We start from the raw sequence: 14,595 nt of genomic DNA on the forward strand, positions 1-14,595 counted from the left end.
GATTCCTTACATTTCTCTCTCTTTAATTTAGGAAATGAGATTGGAAAAGATGAAAAACGGCCCAGATTGCACCATTTTCTATGCAAGGTTCTCGCAAAGCAAGCTGTGCCTCTCCTACCAGCAAGAACAGAGAGAGGCAATTTCAGTTGGGAAGTGGGCGGTGGGGCTCTTGGAGCAGCAGTAGGACTATTTGTCTTGAAAAGGCCCCAGAGGTCCAAAAGCTGCTTGAAAGCTTTTTGTAAAGGCGGAGAAGAAAAAACAAAACCCCAGACTTTGGTGTGCTCAGCCATTCAAAAAGCCTGTGACTATACCATGGAATTCTTTGATTCACCAAGTGTTTACCTTGTACCTGTGTTCTAGGTAGAGCAGCAAAGACAACCAAGTGTCTGATCCCTGGAGGGAGCTTCTGTGAGGGTGGGGACGGGGCTGATCTATGAAGAGAGCTCCCGGAAGTCCTTTCCCATTTCCTCGCAGCAGAGTACCTGCGGGTCCCTTCGTCCTTGAGGCTCTGGAGTCGCTTCCTTCTCCTGCGTCCTGGGTTTATTATTCCCATTACCTTTCCCCTTTATAATCACTTGACCCTTTGTAAACATCAAAGCAAGACCAGGGAGCTGAGGAAATGAGGTCTGTGACTCATAGGAGGATGTTTTTCTCTTTTTCTTTATGCAAGTCTCTTCTCAAGAACGTTTTCATTATGAGACCAGCTTGCCTCCTCTTTTTCAGAGATTCCTCATTTTCAGTTCTGGCTGTCAAAATCACTCTCAATTTTTCGGTGGTTTTTCAACTCACCTACCACTCACCTGAGCCCCCAGAGTAGCCTGATGATCATTTCCTGTTTCCCTACACAGCTTTTTTGTTGTTCTTCAAATGCTTCGTTTAGATGATTCCTCCCAAATCTTCACACTCCTCACAGCTCCCTACCCACATCCCACCCCAACATCTCTGCTCACCCAGCAAGCCTCAACAGATGACAGTGCCCATTCAGAGAGAACATAGAAACCAGCAGAAAGAACTTCCTCCATTTCCAGTCACCTGCAATAGACTGAATGTTTGTGTCCCCCAAAATGCATATTTGTTGTTGCTGTTCAGTCCCTCAGTCGTGTCTGACTCTTTGCGACCCCATGAACTGCAGCACGCCAGGCTTCCCCATCCTTCACTGTATCTCCTGGAGTTGCTGATGCCATCCAACCATCTCGTCCTCTTTCATCTCCTTCTGCCCTCAATCAGGTCTTTTCCAATGAGCTGGCTCTTCACATCAGATGGCCAAAGTATTGGAGCTTCAGCTTCAGCATCAGTCCTTCCAATGAATATTCAGGGTTGATTTCCTTTAGAATTGACTGGTTTGATCTCCTTGCAGTTCAAGGGACTCTCAAGAGTCTTCTCCAGCACCACAGTTCAAAGGATCAATTCTTCGGCACTTGGCCTTCTTTATGGTCCAACTCTCACACACATACATGACTACTGGAAAAACCATAGCTTTTGACTATATGGACTTTTGTCTACAAAGTGATGTTGCAATCTAATCACCAATATGCTGGTATCAGGAGGTGGGGTCTTCAGGAGGCGATTAGACAATTAAGTCATGAGTGGAGCTGTCCTGACTGGGATTAGGGTCCTTCTAAAAGATGCCCCAGAGATTTCTCCTTCCCCTTTCCCCAAGTAAGAACACAGTGAGAACCAGGAAGTGGGCTTTCACCAGATATTCACATATTCACCATCAAATTTGCTGGCATCCTGACCTTGAACTTCTCAACCTCCAGAATTGTAAGAAATAAATTTTTTTTGTTTATAATCCACCCAGTCTATGGTATTCTATTACAGCAGCCTGACCTTTCGGAACCTTTACAAAGGGGAAGCTCTTTTCTTAAACAGAGGGAAGACCCACATTCATAGAGCTATGAATACAAAGGCTAAGACACGAAGTTTTCTGTTCCCGCAAACATTTTTTTTCCACCCCTGCACAAAGAAAGGGTGTTCAACCATTTAATGTGAGTGCCTGCACCAGAGCTTTGGACCCACCCCATTTAACCTTTTCAGGGACAGGACCCCAGCAGTTACTCCTTCTTCACCTCCCCGCTCCATCCCTTCCCCTCAGCCAGATTTTTGTTCCCGTCTAACGCAAAAACCCTAGCCTTTCCCTGTATGAACTAAAAGGAAATCCAGAAATCTAGCCAAGGATGAATATTAATAACAAAAAGGACCAAGACAGGACCTACATAAAGATACTGTTGGGTCTTTTGAAAGAATGTTTTTTACCTTTTTTCTCATATTCTACTGTCTGACATATTTTATCTTCTAATCCTTCCATTGAAATGTTTATTCTGCCAAGCATACTTTTCATGCCCAAGATGTCTGTCCTCGTATTTCGGATCATCCTTTTTATCGCATCTTTGCTCTTGTTGTACCTTTTCAAATATCTGAATATATTAATTAGGAATTGTTGGGTTTTCTGAAAATAAATTTACTTCTGTTCCCTAAGTTATTTATCTGTCAGCCTTGTGGGATCCTCATCATTACTGGGCAGACACTGACAAGCACACACATATTACTATTCCAGGCCACACTCCTGAACTCCAGATAGTATCTTTAATCGCCTAATGAACAACTCTGACTTCCTAAAGGCACGTCTAACTGAACACGTTTTCCTTCAAACTTGTATTTTTCTTTTATCACACTACAAGGCACTACCATGCCCTCAGTTACCTGAGTAAGAAACATAGGAGTAATTCTTTTTCCTTTTTTTTTAATTGTATTTTTAATTAATTTATTTGGAGGATAACTATTTTGCAATATTAGGAGTAACTTTTGACTGGCTCTATTTTTCCTCGCCTATATCCACTACATTAATTCCCAGTGATTCTATCTCTTTAATTTCACTCAATGGTGTCCTAACATTTTCTGCTTTGTTGAACAAACATAGGTGGTGTCACTCCTGGCATTTCTCCATGCATTTCACTACTCTATCTCAGGGAAGGTGGAATGACCCATGATTTGTCTGGACTAATTAGTTCTGAGCCACTTTTCATCCTCTCGACTGCTAGCTATAGGGGACAAACAAACATCCCAGTCCTCCAGGTTTTGCATTCCCCAGAGGTGTGACATGTTGGGTTCCCTGGGAGACAGATTCTGAGATAAGTACTAGTGTGCAGGAGGTTTACTAGGTAGTGCTTTTGGAATCAACAGTTGGGGAAGGAAAGAGAGAGAAAGAAAGAAAAAAGGAGGGAAAGGAAAAGGATAGGATGGGAAGAATGAGCAGGAAGGAAAAAGAAGGGAGCAAGATTGGGCAAAGGAGAAGTGCAGCTGAGAGTTAGTGTCAGTAAAGGCTGTGGCCATCCTCCAGGGAGCCCCAAAGCTGGGATGACCTTTCAAAGTTGTCTCAAATTGGGGGTGGGGAACCATAGCTTTATATTCCTTACTGATCAGTCGTTGAATTCCAGCCACTCAAGAAGGAGACATAACTGTGGGCTACCGGGATTTTTCTGCCAAGGCCCTCAGCTGCTAGCTGAGTGTAGTAGCAGCACTCCCGGCACAGGGGAAGAAGTCCTTTATATTTGAAGAGGGATCCAGGTGGCATTCCTCAAAATTCACCTCAGAGAGGGCTGTCCTCATCTAGGGCTTCACTTAGCATCTCATCTGGCTTTCACTCTCAGCTCTCTATGGAACTTTTTTCAGCAATAAATGGCATGTTTTGGAGTCCACCTGCCAATCTTTTGTTTTATTGTTTAATTTTCTTGAAGACCTAGACTGAGACAAGGGATGCTATTTAAACCTAAGACAATTCTCAGTATCCTTGGTGCCACTTGCTGGGATAAAGCCATCCTCAGCGCTTTCCTAGACTATAGCTGTTTGCTGTCTGGCCACCCTATCTTGTTTATCACCCCTTTCCAGTTTCTTCTCCACACTTTAGTCAAAGGGAAATTACAAAAGCACAAATCTGATCAGCTCGCCCCCTCCTTTCCTTCGCCCTCAGGGAAAAGATCTAACCTTCCTGATGAGGCTGAGAAGGCCAACAGGATTTGATTTGAGCTCCTTTGTTTGGTCTGATTCTCTATACTCCATCTCTAAGCTCTGTATTTGATGTTCTAGCAAGAGAGAAGTATCAATACTTTCAGTCTCTACCAGCAACCTAATGGTTTTTTGACTCTGCACTTTTGAAATATTTTCGCAGATTAGAATATATGGAACTGCTTCCCTGTCCATTTCTCTCACTTGAAAGTGAGCATCTTAGAAGTAGAGACATTTCACTGTTCTTACACTAGGCAGTCAATAAATATTGAATGAAAGCATGAATATATCTGGAAAGGATTTATGGCTTATTGCATGCTTATTTATTAGCAAGGGCCACTGAACATGGAAAAATATCCAACCTTGCTGTTAAAAAGGCGCTCTGAAACAACGAGGTACAATTTTTCACTTAGAAATTGACACAGCTACCATCAATAATATTTGAGGTTAGCAAGGGTATGGTGAAATGAGCACTCTGATACACTGCGAATATCAGAAAAGCATTATGACAATATATGACAAATCACAAAATCCTTAAACCATGCACCCTAATAATTGCACATCAGAAATTTATGCCATATACCGAGAGTGAGAAATAAAATATACGTGGAAAGGTATTCATCATTATATGTTTTTCTATTATATTTGCACTCTTAAATTGTTCATATGTTCTAAACTGCATTTGCTACCATTTAAAAATCAGCAGAATATTAGTAAAATGCTGATAGGGTTAGAGTTGGGAGCCAGCCTCCAGGATGGCCCAATAATTCTTGCCCCCTGGTATTCACACACTCATGTTGTTCCTTCTCACATTGTTCCAGAGTTGATCTGTGTGACCAATAGAATATGGCAGAAGTGATGAGATGTAACTTCCATGACAGGGTTACAGAAGACTCTACAGCATCCAAGCTAGCCTTTCTCTCAGATCATGCGTATGGGGAAAGCCAGCTTCCATGTCTCTCTGTGGAGAGACCCACATGGTAAGACGTTAAGGCCTCCTGATAAAACCACATGAGTAAACTGGGATGCAGACTCTTCAGCCCAAGTCAAGCCATCAGATGACTACAGCCCCAGGTGCCATCTTGACCACAACCTCATGAGAGACCCTAAGCCAGAACTATAAGGTTAAGCTCTGCCTCCATTCTTGGTCTAGAGAAACTAGATTTCAAATGTTTATTGTTTTAAGCTGCTAAATCTTGAGTAGGATGATCAACTGTCCAGATTTCACCAGGACTGAGGGGTTTCTTGGTATATAGGACTTTCAATGTTAAACCAGGGAAGTCCTGGGCAAACTGAAACAGTTGGTTACACTAGTACTTTTCAATACAGCTTTCAGTTCAGTTCAGTTCAGTTCAGTCACTCAGTCGTGTCCGACTCCTTGCGACCCCATGAATCACGGCACGCCAGGCCTCCCTGTCCATCACCAACTCCCGGAGCTTGCTCAAACTCATGTCCATCGAGTTGGTGATCCCATCCAGCCATCTCATCCTCTGTCATCCCCTTCTCCTCCTGCCCCCAATCCCTCCCAGCATCAGGGTCTTTTCCAATGAGTCAACTCTTTGCATGAGGTGGCCAAAGTATTGGAGTTTCAGCTTTAGCATCAGTCCTTCCAATGAACACCCAGGACTGATTTCCTTTAGGATGGACTGGTTGGATCTCCTTGCAGTCCAAGGGACTCTCAAGAGTCTTCTCCAACACCACAGTTCAAAAGCATCAATTCTTCAGCACTCAGCCTTTTTCACAGTCCAACTCTCACATCCATACACGACCACTGGAAAAACCATAGCCTTGACTAGATGGACTTTTGTTGGCAAAGTAATGTCTCTGCTTTTGAATATGCTATCTAGGTTGGTCATAACTTTCCTTCCAAGGAGTAAGCGTCTTTTAATTTCATGGCTGCAGTCACCATCTGCAGTGATTTTGGAGCCCGAAAAAATAAAGTCTGACGTTGTTTCCACTGTTTCCCCATCTATTCCCCATGAAGTGATGGGACCAGATGCCATGATCTTAGTTTTCTGAATGTTGAACTTTAAGCCAACTTTTTCACTCTCCTCTTTCACGTTCATCAAGAGGCTTTTTAGTTCCTCTTCACTTTCTGCCATAAGGGTGGTATCATCTGCATATCTGAAGTTATTGATATTTCTCCTGGCAATCTTGATTCCAGCTTTACTCAGATATAATTCACATGCCATTACATTCGCCTATGAAATGTTCAACGGCTTTAGTGTATTTGGAGCAGTGCAGCCATCACCTTAATCCAATTTTAGAGACTTATAAAGAACTGAAAAAAAAAAAACAAAACAGAAATCCTGTACACTTCAGCTATCATCCTCCAATCTCCCCACTCCCTCCAACCCCTAGGCAATCGTTACTCTACTTTCTGCCTCTAGTCATTCTAGTTTTGAAGATAATTAATTATGCAGCAGTATTGAACAGGGTTATGAATAATGGGATAAGGGATGCTTGCTTTTTCATTACTCTCTTTACACTTTACTGAATTCTGTAGTTTCTACAATAAGCATACTCTCATTTAAAATTAAATAAAAAGTAGTAATATTCTGATTTATTGAAAACATGATGTACAATTTCACAAAACTGTTGCTTTGGCCCTCCCAGCATCCTTCTACACCCAGTTCTTCTAGTGACAACACTATCCCTCTTCTTTAGGGAAGTGCCTTTCTCCAGGTCCAGGTTGTTCTGATGTGGCAGGCAATCAGAGTATAAGGTGGATACTTGACTCAGGCCAGAATAATTAGATTTTCTCCTCCAATAATTTGAATCTTGCATAGCAGCACACAGGGAAAGAAGGTATTTAAGGCTAGTCATCAGAAGGCAGAATCCTAGAGACTTTGCTGGGGAACTTTTGTTTCTAAAATCTCTGTAACCTTCCTAGTTCCTTTTCTTTCTTCTTAGGTATGCAGTAATTGATTTGATTCTGTAAGTTACTCCTTTCAGTTCAGTTCAGTCGCTCAGTCGTGTCCGACTCTTTGCGACCCCATGAATCGCAGCACGCCAGGTCTCCCTGTTCATCACCAACTCCCCAAGTTCACTCAGACTCACATCCATTGAGTCGGTTATGCCATCCAGCCATCTCATCCTCTGTCGTCCCCTTCTCCTCCTGCCCCCAATCCCTCCCAGCATCAGAGTCTTTTCCAATGAGTCAGCGCTTCGCATGAGGTGGCCAAAGTAACTCCTTTATGGCTCCATAAATCTCTTTTTTACTTGCAATAGAAGAATTCTAACTGGTTCAAATAATATAAAAAATATTCATGTGGTAGGGAGGTTGAATGTAGGGGGCTACCTCCTCAAAAAAAAAAATCATAAATCACTCCAACACAAAAGTTTTTTATTTTTTTATATCACCTATTGGTTCACTTTCACATAGAATCAGAGTGTACCTGTCATCTTAAAATTTTATTTTTCTACCTAACATTGTACCTGTAAAAATTTTTAGTGTTTCTACAAAGTCTGATCATCATTATAAATGTATGTTATTATCTTGTACTGGTGATAGCATAATTTGCTAAATCTTAGTCCACTCATTGAATATTTGGGCTGATTTTAGCTAACAGATGTCATGTTTAAAATAATCATTTCCACAGCAAGCTTTGTGCTTCTGTTGACTTTTTCTTTCCTTAGGATAAATTTACAAAATTGAAAAATGGATCTTCTATGGTGTTTTCCTTGTTTCTTTCATGAATTTGATGTGTTGCTTTGTGAAGTGAAAGGTGCTTTTGTACTGCAAGTAATTTTCCGGTTTGAATGTTTGGATTTCCATTTATGTGATATTCTTAGATTGGGCAAACTCAGATGAACGGAATTTGCTTAGTTAAAAGTCTACATTGTGACTGTTATACAAGTACTCATATGATTATAACTATTTAAATACACCTTTGTATTGAATATAACATATAGAAATAAAAATGGCACAAATCATAAGTGGAGAATCTCAATGAATTTTCACAAAGTGAACACATGCATATGTAATGAGTACAAAGACCAAAAAGGGCTACAGTCCCTCTAGAATCCCCTTTATGCTCCCACCCAATTATAACCTTCTGTCAGACAACCACAATCCTGATGTCTATTACCATAATTTAATCTCTGATTTTGAACTTTAAATAAATGCAGCCTTCTGGGTACAGTTCCTGTCATTCGTTATTATAAGTTCCACACATATGTAGCAGTAGTTCATTCACTCTCATTATGTGCAGTACTGCATTGTGTAGATACCCACCATTTAGGGATCCTACTGCTGAATGGATATTTGGGTTGTTTGTGAATTTTGACTCTACTACAGAATTGCTGGGCCATATGCTATGCACACATTCAGTCGCCAAAACTGCCAAATAGTTTCCCAGAGTGGTGCCAATTTACGTTCTCACCAGCTGTGTGGGACAGTTCCAGCTACTTCACATCCAGTGCTGTGGTTTCTCACATGTTTACCAGGCACTTTTTCTGAAGTACCTGTTCGAATCTTTGACTTATTTTGGGGGGTCAGATTTATTGAGATATGATTTTCATACAATGAAATTCACCAATTTTAAGAGCACAAGTCTATGAATGTTAGAAATGCACGCTATAACATAATTTTCATCATACTAATGACATAGTTCCCTTTTGTCCTCTGAAGTCAGTTTCCTTCACCCACCCCATGATCACTGGCAACACTGACATGAATCCTACCACTATACCTTGTAATGTCTATAACTGCACATACACGGAATCGGGTAGGAAGTTTGTGTCTGGCTTCTTTCACTGAGAATAATGCTTTTGAAGTTCTATCCATGTCCGTTCATGTATCAGCAGTTCATTAAGTTTTTTTTCAACTGCTAAATAGTATTCCACTGTATAGATGTGCCACAATTTGCTTATCCATTCACCTGTTTAATAGAACATTTTGTTTCCGGATTTGGGCCATTATGAATATAGTTGTAATAAACGTTCAAGAATTACTATATATGTTTATGAATACTCTTAGGTAGATACACAGGAATGTGATTGCTGGGTCCTATGGTACATCTATGTTTAACTTCATAACAAATTGTCAGATTTTTCCAAAGTGGCCATATTGTTTACACTCTTACCAGAAGTATATGAGTGTATCGGTTGCTCCAAATCTTTGCCAATACTTGGTTCTGTCGGTGTTGTTAATATTAACCCTTCTAGTTTGTGTGTACTGGTGTCTCATTGCGGTTTTAATTCCATTTCCTTGATGGTTAATGACACTGAGCATCTCTTCGTGTGCTTGTTACCATTCATAAATATCTATTCAAATCTTTTGCCCATGTTATAAATTGCATTTTTTCACTTTAATTTGAGTTCTTACTGAGTCATAAGCATTCTTTTGTGTTCTTGATACAAGTCCTTCATCAGGTACGTTTTACAAATATTGTATTCCAATACGTGGTTTGAGTTTTCATTTTTATAACAGTGACTATACATTTCTATAAGTTTAAATTTATTTCAAACTAAAAGACTTCCAGAAAGAGAAGAAATTACTAGTTTGTTAAGTTTTAAACCATGAATGGATACTGAATTTTATCAAATTCCTTTTCTGTATCTATAAAGATTATCATATATATTTTATTTATTGGGTAAATAATAAGACTATTAATGTTAAACTGACTTTGAATGCTTGAAATAAATACACATCTTATATATCACTGGATTTGTCTTGTTGATATTTAATTTATAATATTTTTCATCCCTGATAAGAGAAAGTAGTCTATAATTTTCTTTTCTTGTAATGAGCTCAGATTTGGAGATTAACAGTTTATTGGTTTCATAAAATGAGTTGGTATTTTTGTATCTTCTGAGTTTGTGCAAGACTGTTATTTCTTCCTTAACATTTGGAAGAATTCAACAGTGCAGTCATAAGAATCTGGGGTTAATAGCTAATGTCTCAGTATTTTGGTTTCTATTTATTCCACTCGTTACTTACTCTTTCTTATTGTCTTTTTTTTAGATTATTAATGTGGAGTATAGTTACTTTATCATGTTGTGCTTGTTTCTGCTACATAGCAAAGTGAATCAGTTATATATACACGTATGTTGTTGCTGTTGTTCAGTCACTAAGTCATGTCCAGCTCTATGGATGGCAGCATGCCAGGTCTCCCCATCCCTCATATCACCTGTAGTTTGCCCAAGTTCATGTCCATTGAATCGGAGATGCTTTCCAACCATCTCATCCTCTGTCACCCTCTTCTCCTTTTGCCTTCAATTTTTCCCAGTATCCAAGGTCTTTTTCAATGACTCGGCTCTTTGCATCAGGTGGCCAAAGTATTAAAGCTTCAGGATCTGTCCTTCCAATGAATATTCAGGGTTGATTTCCTTTAGGATTGACTGGTTTGATCTCCTTGCTGTTCAAAGGACTCTCAAGAGTCTTCTCCAGCACCACAATTTGAAACCACCAATTCTTCAACATTCACCCTTCTTTACAGTCCAATTTGCACATTGGCACATGACTACTGGGAAAACCATAGCTTTGACTACACAGACCTTTGGCAGCAAAGTGATGTCTTTGATTTTTAATATGGTATCTAGGTTTGTCATAGCTTTCCTTCTAAGAAGCAAGTGTCTTCCAATCTCTTGGCTGCAGTCACTATCCCCAGAGATTTTGGAGCACAAGAAGAGAAAATTTGTCACTGCTTCCACTTTTTTCCCTTCTATTTGCCATGAAATGATGAGACAGGATGCCATGACCTTAGTTTTATGAATGTTGAATTTTAAGCCAGCGTTTTCACTCTCCTCTTTCACCTTCATCAAGAGGCTCTTTAGTTCCTCTTCATTTCTGCCATTAGAGAGGTATCATCTGCATATCTGAGATTGTTAATACTTCTGGCAATCTTGATTACAGTTTGTGATTCATCCAGCCTGGCATCTCGCATGACGTATTCTGCATATAAGTTGAATAAACAGGGTGACAATATATAGCCTTGTCGTACTCCTTTTCCAATTTTGAATCAGTCCATTGTTCCATGTCTGATTCTAACTGTCGCTTCTTGGCCCACATACAGGTTTCTCAGGAGACAGGTAAGATGGTCTGGTATTCCCATCACTTTAAGAATTTTCCACAGTTTGCTGTGATTCACACAAAGGCTTTCACATAGTCAATGAAACAGAAGTAGATGTTTTTCTGGAATTCCCTTGCTTTCTCTATGATTCAGCAAATGTTGGCAAATTGATCTCTGGTTCCACTGCCTTTTCTAAACCCAGCATGTACATCTGGAAGTTCTTGATTCAAGTCCTGCTGAAGCCTAATTTGAAGGATTTTGAGCATAACCTTACTAGCATGGGAAGCGAGTGCAACTGTCTGGAGATCTGAACAGTCTTCAGCACTGCCCTTCTTTATGGAGTTGGGATGAAAACTTACTTTTCCAGTCCTGTGGCCACTGCTGGATTTCCCAAATTTGCTGACATATTGAATGCAGTAATTTAACGGCATCATCTTTTAGGATTTTAAATAGCTCAGCTGGAATTCCATAACCTCCACTAGCTTTGTTGGTAGTAATGCTTCCTAAGGCCCACTTGACTTCACACTCCAGGTTGTCTGGCTGTAGGAGAATGACCACACCATTGTGGTTATCTGGGTCATTATGGCCTTTTTTGTCCAGTTCTTCTGTGTATTCTCTTTTTCAGATTTTTTTCCCCATATAGGTCATTACAGAGTATTGAGTAGAGTTCCCTGTACTATACAATAGGTCTTATTAGTTTGTGATTTCATAAATAGTAGTGTGTATATGTCAGCCCCAACCTCCCTTTATTGTCTTTCTTGCCTTCCTTTTGCTTGAGTTTTCTTTATTATTACTTTTCTCTCTTTTACTATTTATACAAGATATTGTTTTCACATACTTTTACTGTTCTCTTAATAGTAACCCTAGAGTTTACAACTTGTACCCTTGTTTACTTCAGCTCATTATAAATTAGGGCTTCCCAAATGGCACTAGTAGTAAAGAATCTGTCTGCCAGTGCAGGAGACGCTAGAGATGCAGGTTCATTCCCTGGGTCAGGAAGATCCTCTGGAGTAGGAAATGGCAACCCATTCCAGTATTCTTGCCTGGAAAATTCCATGGACAGAGGAGCCGGTAGGCTACAACTCATGGGGTGGGAAAAAGTTGGACACGACTATGTATGCCCACACATAATAGATGAATACTTTTACTACTTCTGAGACGACATATCCTTGCTGGCATCCCCATGAGAGGTCTATACCATTCTGAACTGTTATCTGGGAATGAACATGGGTCTTCACCATTTATGGAAACTGCCTCTTGTCTAGTTCTTGCCTCCTTCTGGAATCAAGAGATCCAAATTCTCCTGAAGTCAACTCATTCCCATTTTTTTAGAACCCTTCTCCTTCCAGATAATTGAGTCCCTGTCTCCCTAAAACTTTAAAAAATCACCACGTTTTATCCTTTCCTCTAGACAAGAGAAGGGGAAAATACTTATTTTTCCATGGCAAGCCCATAGACAGGAAAATATAAGACATGATTTCTTAATCACCTGCCACACCTACTAATATTATTTGGATTTTGTGGCCTTGAGTTAGACTGTAACAATTATTAATTACTCTATTTCCAGAGAAAAGTAATTTCAAGTTATACTTTTAGGAAACTTTGAGAACCCAACATACTCATTGGATATATTCTCTGTATAACAGCATATTTCTTGCTTTTCTTTATTTAAGGAAAAGAAAAATTGCAGATACCAATGATAAGGTTCATTATTAATATAAAAATACTCTGGTCACTGCTTTAAGACTTTACTTCAACCTTAATATCCATAAATGAGGTGAACATGAGGGAATAAGTGATCTTTTACCAAATTGCAAGATATTTTTGTGTCTCTAGTTTTTTTTTTTGCCAAGGCATAAATGACATAGAGATAAAGAAGGATAATAATTTAAAAGATATTACCTCCCTGAGGTACACTTCAGAGTTAAGAATGAAGTCATAAATACAGATGTAGGTAAGGTCTAATTTAAGAAACTATATTTTGGGTTTTGTAGCACTTAGGCCAAAGAACCCTGAGATAGCAGCCTGGTTTAATAAAATATTACACAGGTCCATTAGGAAAACTCACCAGGGATAAAATGGAGGTAGTTTTGAAACAGACCATACCAGCTACTACTTTTGCTAAAAGTAACCACACTGATTCCTAAGTTTATTTCAGTCTGTGGTAACTGATTTTTCATTCTGAGAAGAGACAATGTAGTCCAGACCTCTTACCATTTCCGGTGCTCATCAGCTTTCATTCATTCTTTTACTCTGAGGTGTCGGGTGAGGTGACTGCCTCAAGTACCAAGCACTTTTTACAAGACGGACTACAGGTAAATTGAACTCAAAGTAACTTCTTTTCCTCCAAAATCCTCTTCTGATTTCACAGGTGCAACATTTTTTGTTTTTTAGCTTCACTGGACCACCATTCCCAGGTCTTGTCTAATAAACACTACAAAAAACAAGGTGTATTTGTATGCAGCATATCAAGAGAGGAAATGTTTTTCCAAAATAATTTGTAAGTTTAGCCTACGATTGTCTGAAAACTGGAAATAACTATGAAGCAGTTCAATAGTCATAAAATGAATTTTTTAAATCTGCCTTTCCCCATAAGAGATAACCCACACTTAATAATTCAAGAGCCGATTATTCAGAATGTGTAATATACAAACCCGTTATTTTTTCTTTTCCCTTCTGCTGCCTGATTTTTCGTCATTTCACAGCTCATTAGTATTCTCTCTCTTAGAAAATAAAAGCAAATGTAGCTCAAACTAGTGTTAACTTTCTATGTACAGGTTTTGTAGGAAGGGTTATAATTATTGGTTCATAAACCACTTTTCTTTAATAAGTATCTGGTTAGGCTCCACTGGGCATTGGGGAAGAATAAAACACATTAAAGACATTGTCCCTGCTCTTAATTCTCTTACAATATAATTGGAAAAAGAAGGTTCATGTACGGTAAAGTCAAACATTAATGCAAAGCAATATATATTTAAACAACAATATGAAAGAATTTGGTCATAAATGCATAGTGTACAAGAGAACTTTATAGATCTATTAGGCAGGAAGCTAGGGATGAGCAATAAGGGGTGGCCTGGCTGAAAGGGATGCAAGCTCATCTCTAAACCCCCTCCCAGACACACCCAGGAGAGCTCACAGATATGCTACAAAAATAACCACAGAGACTCTTCCAACTCCTGCACATGCACACAGTGGATACAAACCAATCATAGGGGCTTCTTCAAGTAATCTTAAACAGCCAGGAGCCCATTAAAGGTTCATAAATATTCTACACATATATACATCTGATTATAACAGACTGAATTATGGGAAGACATATACAACAGAGCCTGCTGTTATATAGCTTGCAATTGTCAATCAGCCTTGACTGTATGCCTATTTATGGTTCCTTTCATTGATTGGTGGTGGGTATAGGCCCTATTTTGCATAGTGAAAGTGCAAGTGAAAATCCCTCAGTCATGTCCAACTCTTTGTAATCCCATGGAATTCTCTAGGCCAGAATACTGTGCCTTTCCCTTCTCCAGGGTATCTTCCCAACCCAGGGATCAAACCCAGGTCTCCCACATTACAG

The 14,595-nt window shown here is 39.5% G+C and overlaps 1 protein-coding gene across 1 annotated transcript in view; it reads right to left on the reverse strand.

Moving 5' to 3' along the window:
* The window catches only part of TMEM178A (transmembrane protein 178A), a 294,367-nt gene that overhangs the window by 264,413 nt on the left and 15,359 nt on the right, over nt 1-14,595 (reverse strand). The window lies entirely within an intron of this gene.

This window comes from Ovis aries, chromosome 3 (genome assembly GCF_016772045.2).
Source record: "Ovis aries strain OAR_USU_Benz2616 breed Rambouillet chromosome 3, ARS-UI_Ramb_v3.0, whole genome shotgun sequence".
Lineage (NCBI taxonomy): Eukaryota > Metazoa > Chordata > Mammalia > Artiodactyla > Bovidae > Ovis > Ovis aries.